Source organism: Marmota monax, unplaced genomic scaffold (genome assembly GCF_021218885.2).
Source record: "Marmota monax isolate L192 unplaced genomic scaffold, Marmota_monax_Labrador192_F-V1.1 WCK01_AAM20220418_F8-fsc00104, whole genome shotgun sequence".
In the NCBI taxonomy this organism is placed as follows: Eukaryota; Metazoa; Chordata; class Mammalia; order Rodentia; family Sciuridae; genus Marmota; species Marmota monax.
In genome coordinates this window covers 2968374-2983844 of record NW_026693836.1, presented here as the reverse complement: position 1 = coordinate 2983844, position 15471 = coordinate 2968374, and the positions used below count along the sequence as shown (strand labels likewise).

The 15471-nt window shown below is 45.2% G+C and overlaps 1 protein-coding gene across 9 annotated transcripts in view; it reads left to right on the top strand.

Moving 5' to 3' along the window:
* The first annotated feature begins 5098 nt into the window (after positions 1–5098).
* The window catches only part of Slc36a4 (solute carrier family 36 member 4), a 391588-nt gene continuing 381215 nt past the window's right edge, over positions 5099–15471 (top strand). For 2 of the 9 annotated variants that reach the window (XM_046462337.2, XM_058584992.1), the window contains exon 1: positions 5099–5226. The gene's annotated coding sequence lies outside the window, so the exon portion shown is untranslated. Of the gene's footprint in view, positions 5227–5399; positions 5525–5704; positions 5847–5895; positions 6288–10646; positions 10820–15471 lie in introns of those variants that run through there. The other 7 variants (XM_046462338.1, XM_058584993.1, XM_046462341.2 and 4 more) reach the window with 4 other exon arrangements.

Genomic DNA, 15471 nt, shown 5'->3' with positions numbered 1-15471 from the left:
TCACTGCTCTAAGTGTACTCACAGGCACATATGTGTACCCGCACCCACTTTGGTCACTGACCAGACCTCAAGTCCAGGTCTTACGGAAAGAGCCAAGGGCCTGACTGTTCCTGACCCACAGACCAGGATGTGGGTTGTGAGAAAGAAATTCTGGTGGTTCATTTTCAAAATCTATTTTAGCCTTAACTGGATCCAATTGTAGCCCTTCCCTTTTGCTTCTCCTAATTCAAAAATTAGCCAATCATGTAGATTGCAAACCTCCCCTGCCCCCTGCCCCAACTTCTCCAATCAGAGTGAAGGGCAACTGTGCTTTAGGTTCCAGATATAAGCAGGTGGACTGTCCACCTAGTTGGCTTGCTAACTGGGTTCCTAGCTCGCCTTTCTGCCAGAAGTTAAGGTTTGCTTTGCTCACCCACTTTGGAGCACGTGTTTGATTTCTTGAGGCACTTCATTATTTCTACAGACCGAGGCCTCTTAGCATAATGTGAGGGCCAAGTAGGTGTGAGGCAGGAAAGGAAACAGGCTGGGGCTATGTAATTGCCATCACCATGACAAAAGCAACAACAATGGCTGATATACTGATGTTTACTGCTTCAAAAGTTGATTTTCTGATGGGCTTGATGCCCTTGTAGGGAGTGCCTGGGTCTCTGAGATTGTAATTTCTGAAGCTTTTAGGTTTTGTGGGCCAGAAACATTAAAAACAAACAACCACAAAAAAACATTTTTCCCCCCAGGGTACACTGGGTTTGTCAAATTTTTATTTTGTGAAAAAATGACTAAAACAAAAAACCCAATACACAAGCTATCATGACTACAATACTTATTGATTTCCAAAGTGAACATATTTAGCTTTACTGCTTATTACTCTCATCTGGCCCAAATGGTGAAGATATCTTCAAGGACCCGCAGCCATCAGCAGATGAACCTGGGGACTCTGCTATCGAGAATGGACCACCAGGCCTAAATAGAGGCCGAGGGAGCAGGTTTATGAACTTATACTGCTGATCTCAGCTCGTGGCAGTTGCAGCCAGGCCGTGAACCCCATTTTAGTTTTGAGGGTTTCTCCTTTTGCAAACATTCTAGGCAATAAGACTTCACCACTGCAAGTCTCCTCTGCTCTTACTTAACTGCTTATACAACTTAGACCTCAAGAATAGCACAGCAGGGGCTGGGATGTGGTTCAAGGGGTAGCGCGCTGGCCTGGCATGCATGCCGCCCGGGTTCGATCCCCAGCACCACATACAAAAACAAGGATGTTGTGTCCACCGAAAACTAAAAAATAAATATTAAAATTCTCTCTCTCTCTCTCTCTCTCTCAAAAAAAAAAAAAATAGCACAGCACAGCATGATGTGGCTCATTTCTGATGCACAGGTGATCTTTCCTTATTTTCCTGGGTGTGGGTCCTGTCCTTTCCACAACACCATACAGGGCAGAGCAAATGACAACCTATACTTATCATATTCTCTTTGTCTTTTTCTCATTCATTCTTACAAAGTTAATGTCACATGGACCGGGTCAGAAGTATCATAAGTTCTGTATTATTTATTCATTTGCTCACTTGTTGGTCTGTTTATTTATTCTATAAATATTCATTGAGAGTGTTATGAACCATGGTTTTGTGCTAGGTAGTGAGGATGTAGTGTATAGCAGACTAACAGTCCCTTCTCTGAGGGAAGGAGACAAACCAACTAGTATGTAACTAGAAAATGTGTTGAGAAACGGTGAAACAATGAGTGTGACAGATGGAGTGGTTCAGAAAAGCTTCCCTGAGAAGGTGACATTTAAGGTAAGGCCCGAGGTTATGATTGTGGACATTTTCTGCTTTTGTCATCCTCAGTCAACTTTCCTTTGGCCTGGTAGCAACACCCTAACAATCATCTTGGGGGCTTTCATTCAAGTTATCCCATTCTCCTTTGGCTGAGGGAGGGCTTGTGACTGAGCTTGGTCAAGCTGATTTCCTTCCAGGGCTTGAAATCTGCAGCAGAGTGATACAAGATCAAAAAACTGGAACAGGTTGTTTCCGTGACAGAGGCTTGACAAGATGTTTATCTGTTCTTAGATTCTGGAGCCATCCTGATTCTTGACCTTCCTAAAACTTGGCTGAAGACATTGTGAATTACCTGTTTTCCAATATTTTTTTTTCCTGTTTATACTATCCCCTGAATTACTTTCTATTGCTTGTAACCACAGAACTACAGTGGGTTCTCACATATAGGATTCAGCAAAGTGAAGAGTTTGGGAAGTTTTTGCACATATCAATATGTGCAAAAGGCTTGAAGTGGAGAAGAGCTTGTTAGTTTGAGGAACAGAAAGAAAAGGCAGCAGGGCAGAGCAATAGAGTGGAACGAACACCTCTGTGGGAGCAAACTTCACCAGAACTCACCAGGTTATGAGGACATATTGAGTTTGGATTTTATCCTACATGCAAAGGAAATTTGGGTATGGGAAGAATATTTTAATAGCACAAATGTCAAAAAGGTAAACAGAATAGTTCAACAGTATAAAGACCCCTAGATCCAGAACCCTGGGAATTTATAAGGCTCTTATCTCTCTTTACCCCAGTTTTCTCATCTATAAAATGAGGTGGTAGGTTGGATGATTTCATATTTCCCTTCCTTTTCTGATGTTTTGTGATCTATGATGAAACCTTGTAAATAATCTTAATTGTCATCAAGGAGTTGACAATAAAGTGGGATAAACACATCCAACCTCCATGTTACTTATTGTTTGTGTTCTAAGCAGGTATGTTTAAAGCTTCTGGTAGCTTATAAGCTGATTTTGCCAACCCACTGTCATGTTGGCCGCAAAAGGATTTTGAACAGTTCTAGGCTCAATAACCCATTTGATAAAGAACTCTGAGAGAGTGCATTTACATAAAATGTGATGCTCTGCTAAGCTTAGATGTAGTGACTTCTAACTGAATGCTTCATGACAGAAAAACACTATCAAGAGTTCCAATTCTTAGATGAATTTCGCCAAGACTGTAAGTATAGAAATGTCTATGAGTGATGTTATGTATTGGTTATCTGTTGTTGTATAACAAACCACCCCAAAACTTAGTGACTTAAAACAATTTTTTTTTCTTGAAATTCTGGGGTTGGCTGGGTTATTTTTGGCTGGCCTTGCCTGGGCTCAGTCATGTGGCTGAATTTAGCTGGCAGGTTGCATAGCTGTGATAGTGAGTCTTTCTTTCCTTGGGATCTTCCATTTTTAAAGTGGTTGGACCAGGTTTCTTCACTGCATCCTTAGGGCAGCATTCCAAGAGAGCAAGGAGCAAGACACAAGTGCTTCATTTATCAAATATCATATCTGCCCATGTCTCAGTGGCCAAAGCAAATCACAAGGTCAACATAGGGAGAGACCACACAAGGGCACCTTGATAGGTGTGCTTGATTAGAAGCCATTATTGTAATAAAGTGTGAACTTTCTAAGACTTGCATTGCAAGATATGCAAATTTAAGTTGTAAATTATGGCACTTTCACAAAGATAATGTGTAAATTATTAGGAGTATGAGGAACATTTGGAGTCACCTTACTAAGGTATTGAATCCTCCATTAATGGCTCTGCTTGCCTCATAAAATCATTAATTTTTACCAGTGGCCTTGGGAAGTTTTGTACATAACACTTAGAGAAAAATAGCATTAAAATGACAATGGATTAAGGCAATCCACACTGTGATGCTTACTAATTTCACATTAGCCACATCCCATGTTCTTGCATTCCTTCTATTCTAGTATGAAGTAAATTTATATGCATGCCTGTCTCATCTACTAGAGCTCAAACTTCTTTGAGGGCAAGGGCTTAACCTCACTCATGACTGTTTCCCTCAACTTTCTTCCACCTACAACACTAAATAGATACTCCTTAAATACTTGCTGAATAAACTCATCCATAACTGGATTAAACCTCTATCTGTTCTGGGGATTTCCCTCAAAGGTCTCATTTTTTCCTGGGATCATTTCTTCTTTCAGTGTTATAGCTGATGGGATTGAGGTGTAGAAAGCCTGAATGAATGCCCTGGGATTGCAGCCAGGGTCCCTCTGTGGAATGTCACTGCACTTCTGTGTGGACCAGGAAGACAACTTCTTGTAAAACTGTGTTTGAGAGAATGTTTGAAAGAAGGACAGGAAGAAATCAGGAAGGGGCAGTACACAGCAAGGGCCCTCAATCTGTTTACTGGCTCTGACAACCATAAATTAAGCACTTGTTGATGAAGAGATTGACCACAGAAGCCCAAGTGGAAAATCTGTAGAAGAGAGGGTTCTACAGCTCTTACAAACACCAAGACCTGTTCCTAAGTGTGTAGGGGGGGAGGGGCAAAGGCTTGCTTCCAGGGCTGACCTTGCTGGGAAGGTGATTGTCCACAGGTGAAAAGGCAGCTATTATTATAATACATGTTGCATTTTTTTTAAAGAAAATCATTGTTAGATCATTAATAATACAAGTAACCCCTATTTGCATACTATCATACACATCAAGAGTGTGTACATCCCTTTATGCCACAGTCTGGCTGGGCACAAATGCCGCAGTCTGGCTGGGCACACAATAATGGCTCCCAGCACCTTTACAATGAACGATCTCAACTAATTCTCACAATAACCCTACGAAGTAGGTTTTTTTATTCTTAATTTATAGGTGAGATAATTGTGGTCCAGAGATATTAGCTTTCCTGAAACTGCCCAGCTTCTAAGTGGTTGATTTAAAACCTAAGTGTGTTTCACTAAAGTTCTGAATAACATTTAGCTCTGGGCCTTGTGCAGCTTTGGTGCTGGTCTGAGGCGAGGAACTGTGAGAGTCCCATTTATTTATGCTAAATTGAGCACACATGTGCAAGTGTAATTTACAAAAAAACTCTAGGCCAGCATTTCTGACCGCTGGTGGCATAAAACCGAGTTGGGTAGAGAGCAGTAAAAATCTCTACTCCTTTGCTCCCTCCACAAGTATTTATTGCGCACTTCGGAATTCCAGGCAGGACTCTGACCTAGCCTTAGGAGAGAGAGCGGTGAGCACGCTACACGTGGTGTTGCTCCCTTACCCACCCCCCTCGGCGATTTTGTTATCTCGTGGGGGAGGCATCCAAGAAGCAGAAAATACGTCTGCAGGGTGGGGGGTGGGGTGGGTTGACTTCTGCACCAGCTGCGCGGCGCGGGAGGAAGGGCGCGGAGCCGGCTGGGGTTGTCAGGGCAGACTCCCCGGAGGCAGCGGCGGGCCGGACGGTTCGCGGGTCAGTTTTCCGGGTCCCGAAGACCCAGCTCAGCATTCAGCGTTGGGGGCCGGTGGGGCTGGCGGACCCGGTTGGGCCGGAGGGCTAGCGGGGCCGAGGCCCGGGCGGCTTGGGCGAGCGTTAGGGTTAGGGCGGGAGGATTCGGCTTCCCGGCGGCAGAGGGCGCCTGGCGCTGCGGTCCGGCGCGCCGGAGCCGCCCGCGCGGGCGCCGAGAGGAGAGGCGAGGCGGGGAGCGCGAGCGGCGGCCACTGCCACGTATTCCCGGCAGTGGCGGCGGAGGTGGCGGCGCCCGCGGCAGGTGGGCAGGGGGTGGCCCGCGCGGGCGCGGGCACGGCGTGAGGCGGACGGGCGGCGCGGGGCACCCGGCACCCGGCGGGGTGCGGCGCCGGGACAGCACGGTTCCCGCCACGCCGGCTCCGCCTCCGCGGCGGGCTGCCGACCGAGGCCCGGGAGCCGAGCGGGTCCCGAGCGCAACTCGTGCCGGCGGAGCGGGCGGCGGCGGGGGAAGCGTGCTGGGGCGCCCTGCGCACCTCCGGACGCGGCATCCCAGCTGCTTCGGGGCCGAGGCCGGAAAAGTTGGGGCGGACCGCGAGCCGGTGTTGGCCGGGCGGGAAGTGCGGGTGCGGAGCGGTCGGGAGGGCCCCGTTTGGGGAGGCGGGAGACACGGGGCCCGCGCCCGCAGGGATTGCGGCAGGTGTCCGGCTGGGGGTCCAGCCGGTCGCGGGGACTGTGCGAGGCCCCAGAGCGTGGCGAGCCCCGGAGCTGAGGGACCTGCGACGAACTGGTAGCGCGGAGGGGGCTTTATCCCCTCCCTGTCTTGGCCCGGGGCTGACTCGAGGGAGGTGTCAGGCCCAGAGTTAGGGACGACTGTGGAGTGTGAAGACCCGAGAGTTCCAGTAAGGGTGGGCAGGGAGGGAGCTGAGCTTGGCTCCCTCTGCGGCCGGGATCAAGTGCCGCCCTTCCCATCTGCCAGATTCACCTCTAAGACTGCACAGTGTTTTTGTCCTGGGGAAGTTGAGGAGGAACAGCCTAGTGGATGATATACTTAGGGGTGTTCCAAGGTGAGTAGAATTAGGATTAAACAGCATGAAATCATAACTATCTGAAAAAAGCTCCTATCTCTTCGAATACCCTCCCACTCCATTCCTTGTCCAGTTTCTGCCCACACCCAGGCGCCAGGGTTGGGGTAGAAGCTGCCAAACTGCAGGACACCTCTGCTTATGGGCTTGTGGGTAGAAGACATGGCGTTTATTCTCTAGCTGAGGCTGGTTATTTCAGAAACAGGTGGTTTTGAAGAGGCTGAATGCCTTATTAGAACAACCTGTGTGGTGCCCCTTGACAAGGGAGATGACTCATGTTGGTTATTTTTTCCTCTCAAATAAACTTTGTATTCAAGACACCAGTATACCAGGTCATTTGCAGCAGTGATGCAGCTGGAGACTCAGACTGTGGGCTTCTTGAGCTCTTGTTCTAGCCTAGATGTGTTTCTAAGCAGTATGACCTTGGATGAACCACTTGCCCTGTCTGAGCCTCAATTTTATCAGTGAAATGGGGTATAAAAAAGATATTCTGATGGAGTCTTTTTGCTTGTGAGACCAGAGTAGTCACACAAAATAAACCTAAGCCTGTTTTTACAAGGAAATTAGGAAACATTTAAAAGAAAACAGACGAGAAGCAATATTCAAAAAGCAAAACAAAAAGCTGATAATAATTGCATACTGGTTTTACATTGTGATACTGTTCTTATGCAGGTAGTTGGTGCAGTTGGCTGTTTGTCTTTATTATAAAGTTGCTTTGTTTAGAAAATATTACCTGTGGACCTGAATTTTTTTTTCTTTTTTTAAACCTTCAAGACTGGAGTGGATGCTCAGTTGGATTGGTCTCTGTAGGCCAAGAACACCTCTAGGACCTCTCATTCCCATAATATAAATTTTCTGTTTGATTGATGCTGGGATCCTTATGTCACCACAATTCTGCATCTTTTCCATTCTGACCTGGGAAATGAGCTGATTCCCACTGCATGTGGCATTTCTGAATTAACCTGGTTTCTTTTCAAGTGAGTATAGTAAATAGGCAAGCTGCAGTGGTAGATGCAGCACGTTAAAAATAACTTGAACCAACAATATGCATCTTTTCCACTCCACTCCTATTCCCCATAGTCCCTGAGCATCCTCTCCTAAGAAATGCTTTGGATGTTAAGGACCATCACAGAATTAAAATAACTGCAGTTAAATAGCACATTAATGGTCAAGTCATGATGCTGGAAGATAGGGAGGATTTTTTGTATTCTATCAACTGAATGCTCTTCTCCTGTTAGTAACTTTCAAAATCCATATTGGGTTTGACCACACTTTTTTTTTTTTTAATGGTGGTGGCGGGTACTGGGCTTTGAAGCCAGGGATGTTTTACTGCTGAGCTACATCCCCAGCCCTTTTTATTTTATATTTTGAGAAAGGGCCTTGCTCAGTTGCTTAAGGCCTTGCTAAGTTGCTGAGGCTGGCCTGGAACTTAATGATTGTGATCCTCCTGCCTCAGCCTCCTGAGTTGCTGGGATTATAGGCACCTACCACTGTACCAGGCAACCACATCATTTTCATTTTTTTTTTCTTCCCTTGGAAGCTGTGTTAGTGGTTATCCCTGAATTTGAGGTAGTGATAAAATGAAATGATGTCTTCTCCAAGTAAAGACTAATTATGTTGAGTCTTTAAAATATCTATAGTGTGAATGTGTATAATTTACTTTAACTGATAAAAATCATGTTGTTAATAATAGTCACCATTTGAGCCCCTGCCATATATTAGGCACTGTGAAGTAAGAAGGAACATCAGTTTATAGGTGAAAAAAGCCAAGTGAGGGCACAACTCTGTATTGTAGCAGGTTTGTACAAGTTACTCATGATCTTTGAGTCCAAGCAAAATTTTGTAATGGTGGAAAAGGAATTCTTAGCTTCCTACAGGGATGTGATAATTAAATGAAATCATGTATGTGAAAAGAAACATGTAAACTGTAAAGTACTCTAATGTAGGACATTGTAACATAAGCACAGGAAGCAGAGTGAGAAGTGGTCTACGGAGTCTGGTGACCTGCATGTAAATCCTGATCCCATTGCCTTGACCTCTTTGAGTCTGGTTTCTTCATATGAAAAATCAGGGCAATGCCATCTGCCTTATGTGAGATGTATGTGTGAATTACAGTGGGTGTTCAGTAAAGGTTGGCTACTCCTTTGTCTCAGTGGCTTTCACACACTCCAGATAATGGGATTGATCAAGTCTTCCAGTAGGAATTGTCCTCAGGGAAAAAAGGCTTTTAAAGTACATTTTTGTTCTTATAAATAATTCTTCTAGCTTTTGCCCTCACCCCAGTGTATTAAGTAAATATTCTAGTGATCATCTAGTCCAAAAAGAAATTGAATGAAACCAGAAGCCAGAATGAATAAGTCTTTGGCAGGAAGTTGATGAATTTAGCTAGTTTCTTTTTGTTCATGGACTTCTCTTTTTCTTTGTGGACTTCTCTCCTTTTTTATTCACTGGACAGGGAAAATGCACTGAATTTGGGGGGCTTGGCCTGAAGGAGGGCACGGGAAGGGCTATAGTGGGTCAGAGAGAGGCAGGAAGGAGATGGAAGAGTTTAATGTGGCTGATGGTAGAAGCTGAAAAGTTTGACATGGAGAAAATTTCTGTTGTATGTACTATTTGACCAAATATAAGGCTAGTTTCCACCTAGTCCTAAGTAAGATTCTCTTCTGGGACTTTGAAGATTTTGTGCTCTAGGCAGATTTTGACTGGTTGTGGTGGCATCATAAATGAGTTTCCATAGTAAGTTGTATGCTGAAGAGGGAATTAAATTCCAAGAGGGTGTTTGTTGTGACTGATGCCAGAATTTCTCTGAGAATTAATAAGATTCAGTCAGCCTATAAAAGTACTCTTAGTTCTCTGAAGATATTAATTAAGAAATAGTTTTTAAAAAATAGAAGTCTCCTTTGTGAGCCTTTGAAATGTCATCTTCCTAAATCTTTGGAACAAATGAAGTCCAAAACATCATAAAGATACATATTTTAAAATCATTTTCTCCCAAAAGTAATGTTTTCTTATTTTCCTCCTCTTACATGGTTTTGATAATGAATTAATTTTGGTCTCATTCACATTTTGATAGCCTCTTTTAGATTGTGCATGTGCCTTCTTCTGTGTTAATTCTTGTTCATTCATTATAAAGAGGTGGTACAGCATGGTGGTGGGGAAGGAGCGGACACGCTGAGCAGCTGGGGACTGATTGGTAGAATTGATCACTCTTGGAGAGCTAGGCTCTTCACAACTTGGACTTAACCTTATAGCAGTTATGAGAAGGTGCTTGTGTTATTCCCTATGTACAGATGTAGAAATGGGACAGAAACACATGCCCAGGAAGTGGTTAATGTTAGAGTTGGCTGTGATCTGTGGGATGCCGTAGCCTATGCTTCCATCGAGGCTGGAAAGGCTGGAAAGGCTTTCTGCCCACAATAGGCCTTCTTGTCCTATAAGTTGGGAGTTTCATTAAGAGAGAAGGTCAGATCTATATTCTGGAAAAATTGCTCAGTGGGCTTGGGGACTATGAAGTGAAGCAGGTGGAAAGTAGAAGAGGGAGGAGTTGTATTATTCAGCTTGAGACACCATGAGGTCCTGAATGTAAGACATGAAGACCCTGCCAGTGGTAATGGAACACAGGAGACATGTTGGAATGAGAATAGTTCAGTCCCTTTGGATATTGGGTCTGAGAGAGGGAGGAATCATTTCCTAGCTTTTCCTTGTCTGACCTTTCTCATTGCAAAACAATGTCTGCAGCAACTAGAATCTCCTCCTTTGGTCTCTGCTAACAGCTAGAAACAGATGTCTGAGTCAATCCTGAAAGGGCCTTGCCCTCTCTGTGCCTACCCATGGCCTTATCATTCTTGCCATTCCAAAAGCATCACAGAGGTCAGGCTCCTGGTACCCCATTTAGGGATATGCTGTTTTGCTCATTCAAATTTCATGTAAAAAATGTCAAAGGTAAGAAGCTACCAAAGAATGAAGGCTCCCTGGAATGTGGTCTGCACCCCATTGTTGCCTTTTGACCCAGGGACCCACCACAGTGTTTAGTCCTCAGTTCTGGCTATTCCTAAGAGCTGATCTGGCCTAGGTGGGGTTGACTGGGAAAGAAGTGATGGTAGGTGAGTTCATAGGGGTGAGTGGTAGTCTCAGAAGAGGAGTTGAGTTCACCCTCTTCCAAAGACTGCAGTGTAGCCGGGTAGACTCAGGTGGATCAGCACCAGAGCACAGGGAGATGGTTGACTGGTATTCTCATTATAGGTGCACTGTCACCATGTCATGGATATATTGTTTTTGTGCCCTTTCTTCCTGTCAGTGCCAGATCCAATAGTAAACTTGCTTTTGGGATTCCTTTTCCAGATTGCATAATACCCCTCCCCTTCATATAGTCTGTTCTGGCTCTGGTCTGGTTGGAGATCAGTTGATCAGGTTCTGACTTTATCAGGGCTGCATTCTTTGGAAGGAGACGGCTGAGTTACCTGTGTTGGACCTGACTGCTTTTCACTATCATCAGTCACAGCCTGTCTCTGCAGGTGAGTCCCTACACAGACTGTACACCCACTTTCTGCTTGATGCTTACTTATTCTTTTCCCTGGAAAGGCGACTTCTCTTCCTTCTTTTAAGGTCACCTAGACTTCTCGCTGTGGACTATTGGGGCATCCATCCAGTTTGTCTGGTAGGAGCGCTTGCCAGACAGGACACATGTTTTAATGGAATAAGAATGTTCTTGCCTCTGGATATTAGCTGTCAGGCTTGTCTCTTCAAAGCCTCTTTGCTGTTTTTCTTTTGTGCCTAATAGTGTGTATGTGTGTGTTGGGGGTATGCGTTTGTTGTAATTATTACTGGAAAGCAAAAAAGATACTTATCAAATGTTATAATCTACAGCAGTGCTACTGCTCTGGCAAGCAGAAAGAATAAATATATATTTAGACAGGATACCATTGATTTATCTTTCTTTTTTTCCATGTTGTTGTTTTGTTGGCAGAACCATCTGATTTGTATACTGGTGCAGTTTGGATTTCAGTAGTCAGTGTGAAAAGATTCCCGGGCTGCTTGCCGAAGTGGAATGACTCGGTTGAGTGGGCTTGGGGGCTGCCAGTCTAGGCTTTCCCTGCCATCCCAGGAGCCTGGCACACAGTGCCTTTGTTGGGCAGGTGGAGTTTGACCAGGCCTTCTCTTTGGCTCTGCCTTGGAGCAGCTCTGTTGGTGGGAGTGGGAGGCCTTTCTCTGTTGTGGGGAAAGAGAATTCTCTTTAATGCTGGTTTTGGCTCTTAAATAATCCTGTGGGGGTGAGAGGGAGGAAGGCCCCAGACTGGTGAGTTTAGGGGATGACAGGTTCAGGGTAGCACAGGTCTGCAGCTCCTCTAGAACTTTTGCCAAAGTTTTCTTTGCATCCCCTGTTTCCCTCCTTCCCTGTTGTTCCCCATCTAGTCTGCTATCAGTGGCATAGAAACTGGATTTTGATAGCCTTGAGTCAATGCTACAGTGTAGCATGGCAGCCTGTTCATGTTGATGGTGCTGCAGTTTCATGTCAGTAAAACTGTTTTGGTGGTGGTGTTTATAATTAGCTCAGTTGCTGTTTTCTTAAATGATATAGACAATACCTGATATATTCTGCTCCATACCCCACCCTCTCAGCCATGTAGTGTAGAATTACATAGACACATGTCAAGCCCCCTTCACCCTGCATGCTTCCCTGCCAGGTCCTTGGGGGTAAACAGCTTCAGAAGTTTCATGCATATCCCACAACTGTTTGTCAGCCTGGGTAGACACACACACACACATACACACACACACGTGATATTTTTTTAATAAGCCTAAATCCAATCACATATATTTTCCCACTATTTGATTTTTTTCACATAATGCATATATTATATATTAATGTATAATGTATATGTTGGAGATTTTTTATGCATGTAACTCTCCTCTGTTCTCTGTTTTGTCTTTTATTTGTCTACAGTTCATATGTATATCATAGTTAATGAATTGACTTCCTAGGAATGGACATTAAACTAATTCATGTTGCTATTATAGCTTTATACACACATCTCTGAGTGCATGTGTTTCTCTAGGAGTAGAATTCATTTAAAATGTTGCAGCAGTATCCATGCTGTGCTCTGCAGGGCTGTACTGGTTTAAACTACCAAGAGTGTATGAGGTTACCCATTGATTGCCATTATACTCAGTGAAAGAAATAATCCCGTTCAGTAGCCATGTTAGTGATCACTGGTGAAGTTGTAGCACTCATTGTTAAGCCTCTGGAGCTTGGTGATGAGATTTCAGACCTGAGTGGGCAGGTCCATAGTAACTGTGGAACTGAGCTCACCAGGACCTTGGCTATGCTCAGCATGGTGTAAGCATCATGCTGCCAGGAGCAGTGTGGCACCTAGAAATAAGTGCTGCTGGTTGCATGGTCTTTCCACTTTCCCTGGAGGTTAGGTACAGTAATAGGACTGTTAAATTTTGGTATAATATGCCACAGTGCTCTGAACCTGTCCTGTGGGGACTTCAGGTTTAAGTATCAACTAAGACCAATCTGTCCTATACTGCTGAAGTAGGAATTTAGATGGGGATCTGAACTGGGAGAGGTTGTGTTAGAAAACCAGATGCTTTGGCTTCTGAGAAAGACTCTGGGAATGTGGTGAGGCAAGATTCCCTGTGGAGCAGGTCTTTCCTTCCAGCTGTGCAGTCCTCATTTCCCCCTACTCCTGGCTTGCTGTGGGAACATCCTGACAGTTTGCCCCTTATCTTGATGCTTTGGGAAGAAGTAGTGGTTTCTCAGAAGGCATTGGGGGACCTAACAGTGTCTGTAGAGGAAGCCTGCACAGATAGGCCTATTCTAGAGCCCTCCATGCAGGCCAAGTTGCCCAGTGTGTTTGGTGAAGCTTTGGCTTACAGGACAACAATATCATTCACCTGTCACCAAATAGGGATAAGAGAGGAGTGTGGTGAGGGTGATGGACACTGAGTAATCACAACACATGATATGTATATAAGTTTCCTCCAGCTGCTATAAAAAGTACCAGAAACAATGGCTCCAACAACAGAAATTTATTCTACCACAGTTCTAGAGGTTGAGGGAAATCTCTTCCATGCTTCTGTCTTGGCTTCTGTGGTTACTGGCACCCATGCTGTACCAGTCAGTGGCAACAGCTCTTGTTTCTGCCTCTGCCCTCACATAACATTACATGGGGTTCCTCCACATAATAATACACAGGTATTACGGTTTTCCAGAGATACAGAACTAATAGGAGATTACTACAACAATATGACCTTGTTGTACTGGGGTTCTCCAGAGAAGCAGAACCAATTGAGGTATGCAAATATATAGAGAGATTAAGTATGTTGGCCCACATGATTGTGGTGGCTGAGAAGCAACAAGAGCTGCAGTTAGCAAGTTGCTGACATAGCAGTGCTAATGGTATAAGTTCCAATCCATGTCCAAAGGCCTGAAATTGGGAGAGGAAATGGTGTAAGTTCTAGTCTGAAATCTGGCAGGCTTAAGATCCTAGAAAAGCCAATTTTTCAGTTCAAATCCAAAGGCAGGAAATGACCAATGTACCAGCTCAAGTAGTCAGTTAATAGGGTTCCTTCTTACCTAGCCTGTTGTTTCTGTTCAGATCTTTATTTGATTGATGAGGCAGTTAGGAAGGCAATCTACTTTACTCAAGTCTACGAATTCAGATAGCCACGTCATCCAGAAACATCCTCACAAACACAGAATAATGTTTGGCCAAATGTCTGGGCACTCATAGGCTAGTCAAGTTGACATAAAATTCATCACACTCAACAAACTGTGTTTGCACAGACCCTGTTTCCAAGTAGGGCCCCATTTTAAAGTTCCAGGTAGGTGTGAGTGTTTTGGACACTCAACCCCAGTTGGTGTATGAGAGGGTGTGATTGCTGGAGAGCAGTGCGAGTGCCTGAGCAGAGGGGAGGTGGGTTGCTGAAGGGTGGCCAGGGAAGCCCCTGGGAGAAGGCTGTGTTTGGTTTCAGTCTGGAGGTGGGAGCTGGTGTATGGAGGAAGAAGAACAGCAAATGCAGAGGCCTGGGACCTCCAGATGGCTTAGGGACAGTGCAGTGGAAGTGCAGTGTGGATGTGCTATGGGGAGGCCATGAGGATATAAGGTCCAAGAGGTTGGGGTTATAGGAGGGGACTGAAGATCAAGGAGGTCTTTGCCTGTGTTTGTTTGCTCTAGAGGGATGGGAGCCACTCTTGTGGCTGTGAACACAAATAAAGGCAGGATAGAGTGTGGATCAGCTCATAGTAACTGTTTCTGTGTTTATAAAAATGGTTGGTACTCTGTTGACCCTTGATCCACACTTACTGCCCTTGTTCTTTCTGGATGCCTTTTTACTCCTCTCCTCACACATAAACCAGATGCATGAAAAGTGTGAACAGAGGTTAGACAGGCTGCAAGGTGGAGGGCTGCCTGGGGTGTCTTGTGGACACCCTGCCATGAGCTGCAGAGCCTCACTACCGGTGGTGGTGGTGGTGGTGGTGGCGGCGGCGGCGGCGGCTGTACTCTTTCTCCTCCAGCCCGAGGCTTGCCTGTTGAACACAGTGCTTATGGTTCATGTGCTCATCACTCTGGGCAGATTTAGAAAATGCTGAGGTCAGTGTGTAAGCTCGGTGTGTTCTGCTTCCAGTATACTTCTGTGTGTAAAGTCACTGAGCTGTGGAAAGAGTTGAGTCAGCTTCCTTGGTCAGTGGGCCACATTTAGCCTTGAATATACAGGGTAGGGAGTAGAGGCCACAAGGACATGAGGGGAAAGGTAGTGAAGTGTGGTACATGGGCCTGGGACCCTCTCCACCACCCACTTTGTAACTGGCCTCCAGAGTCTCCGCACTTTGTTCTTGGTTGTTCTGGAAACACTTCAGCCTGCTAACAGACATTATCAAGAAGGAACTCCAGATGGAGGCTTGCCCTCAGTGTACCTAGTTTAGGGACTGAAGTTGCTGGGTCAGTTTGATTGCTGAGGGAATCATAACTTCAGATTCCTTGGCCTAGAGCTGAAAGGAAATTGCCTTATCTGTTTGATATGGAATTTCCTCTTTGAGCCTCCAAAGGAAAGGGCCTGGAGCTGTGTGATGAAGGCTCAAAGGAATTGGGCCAAAGGTGGGCCTGCTTTTCCACCTCCTGAGAACTGAGTGCCAGGAACAGCCCACGTTGGGAGGTTA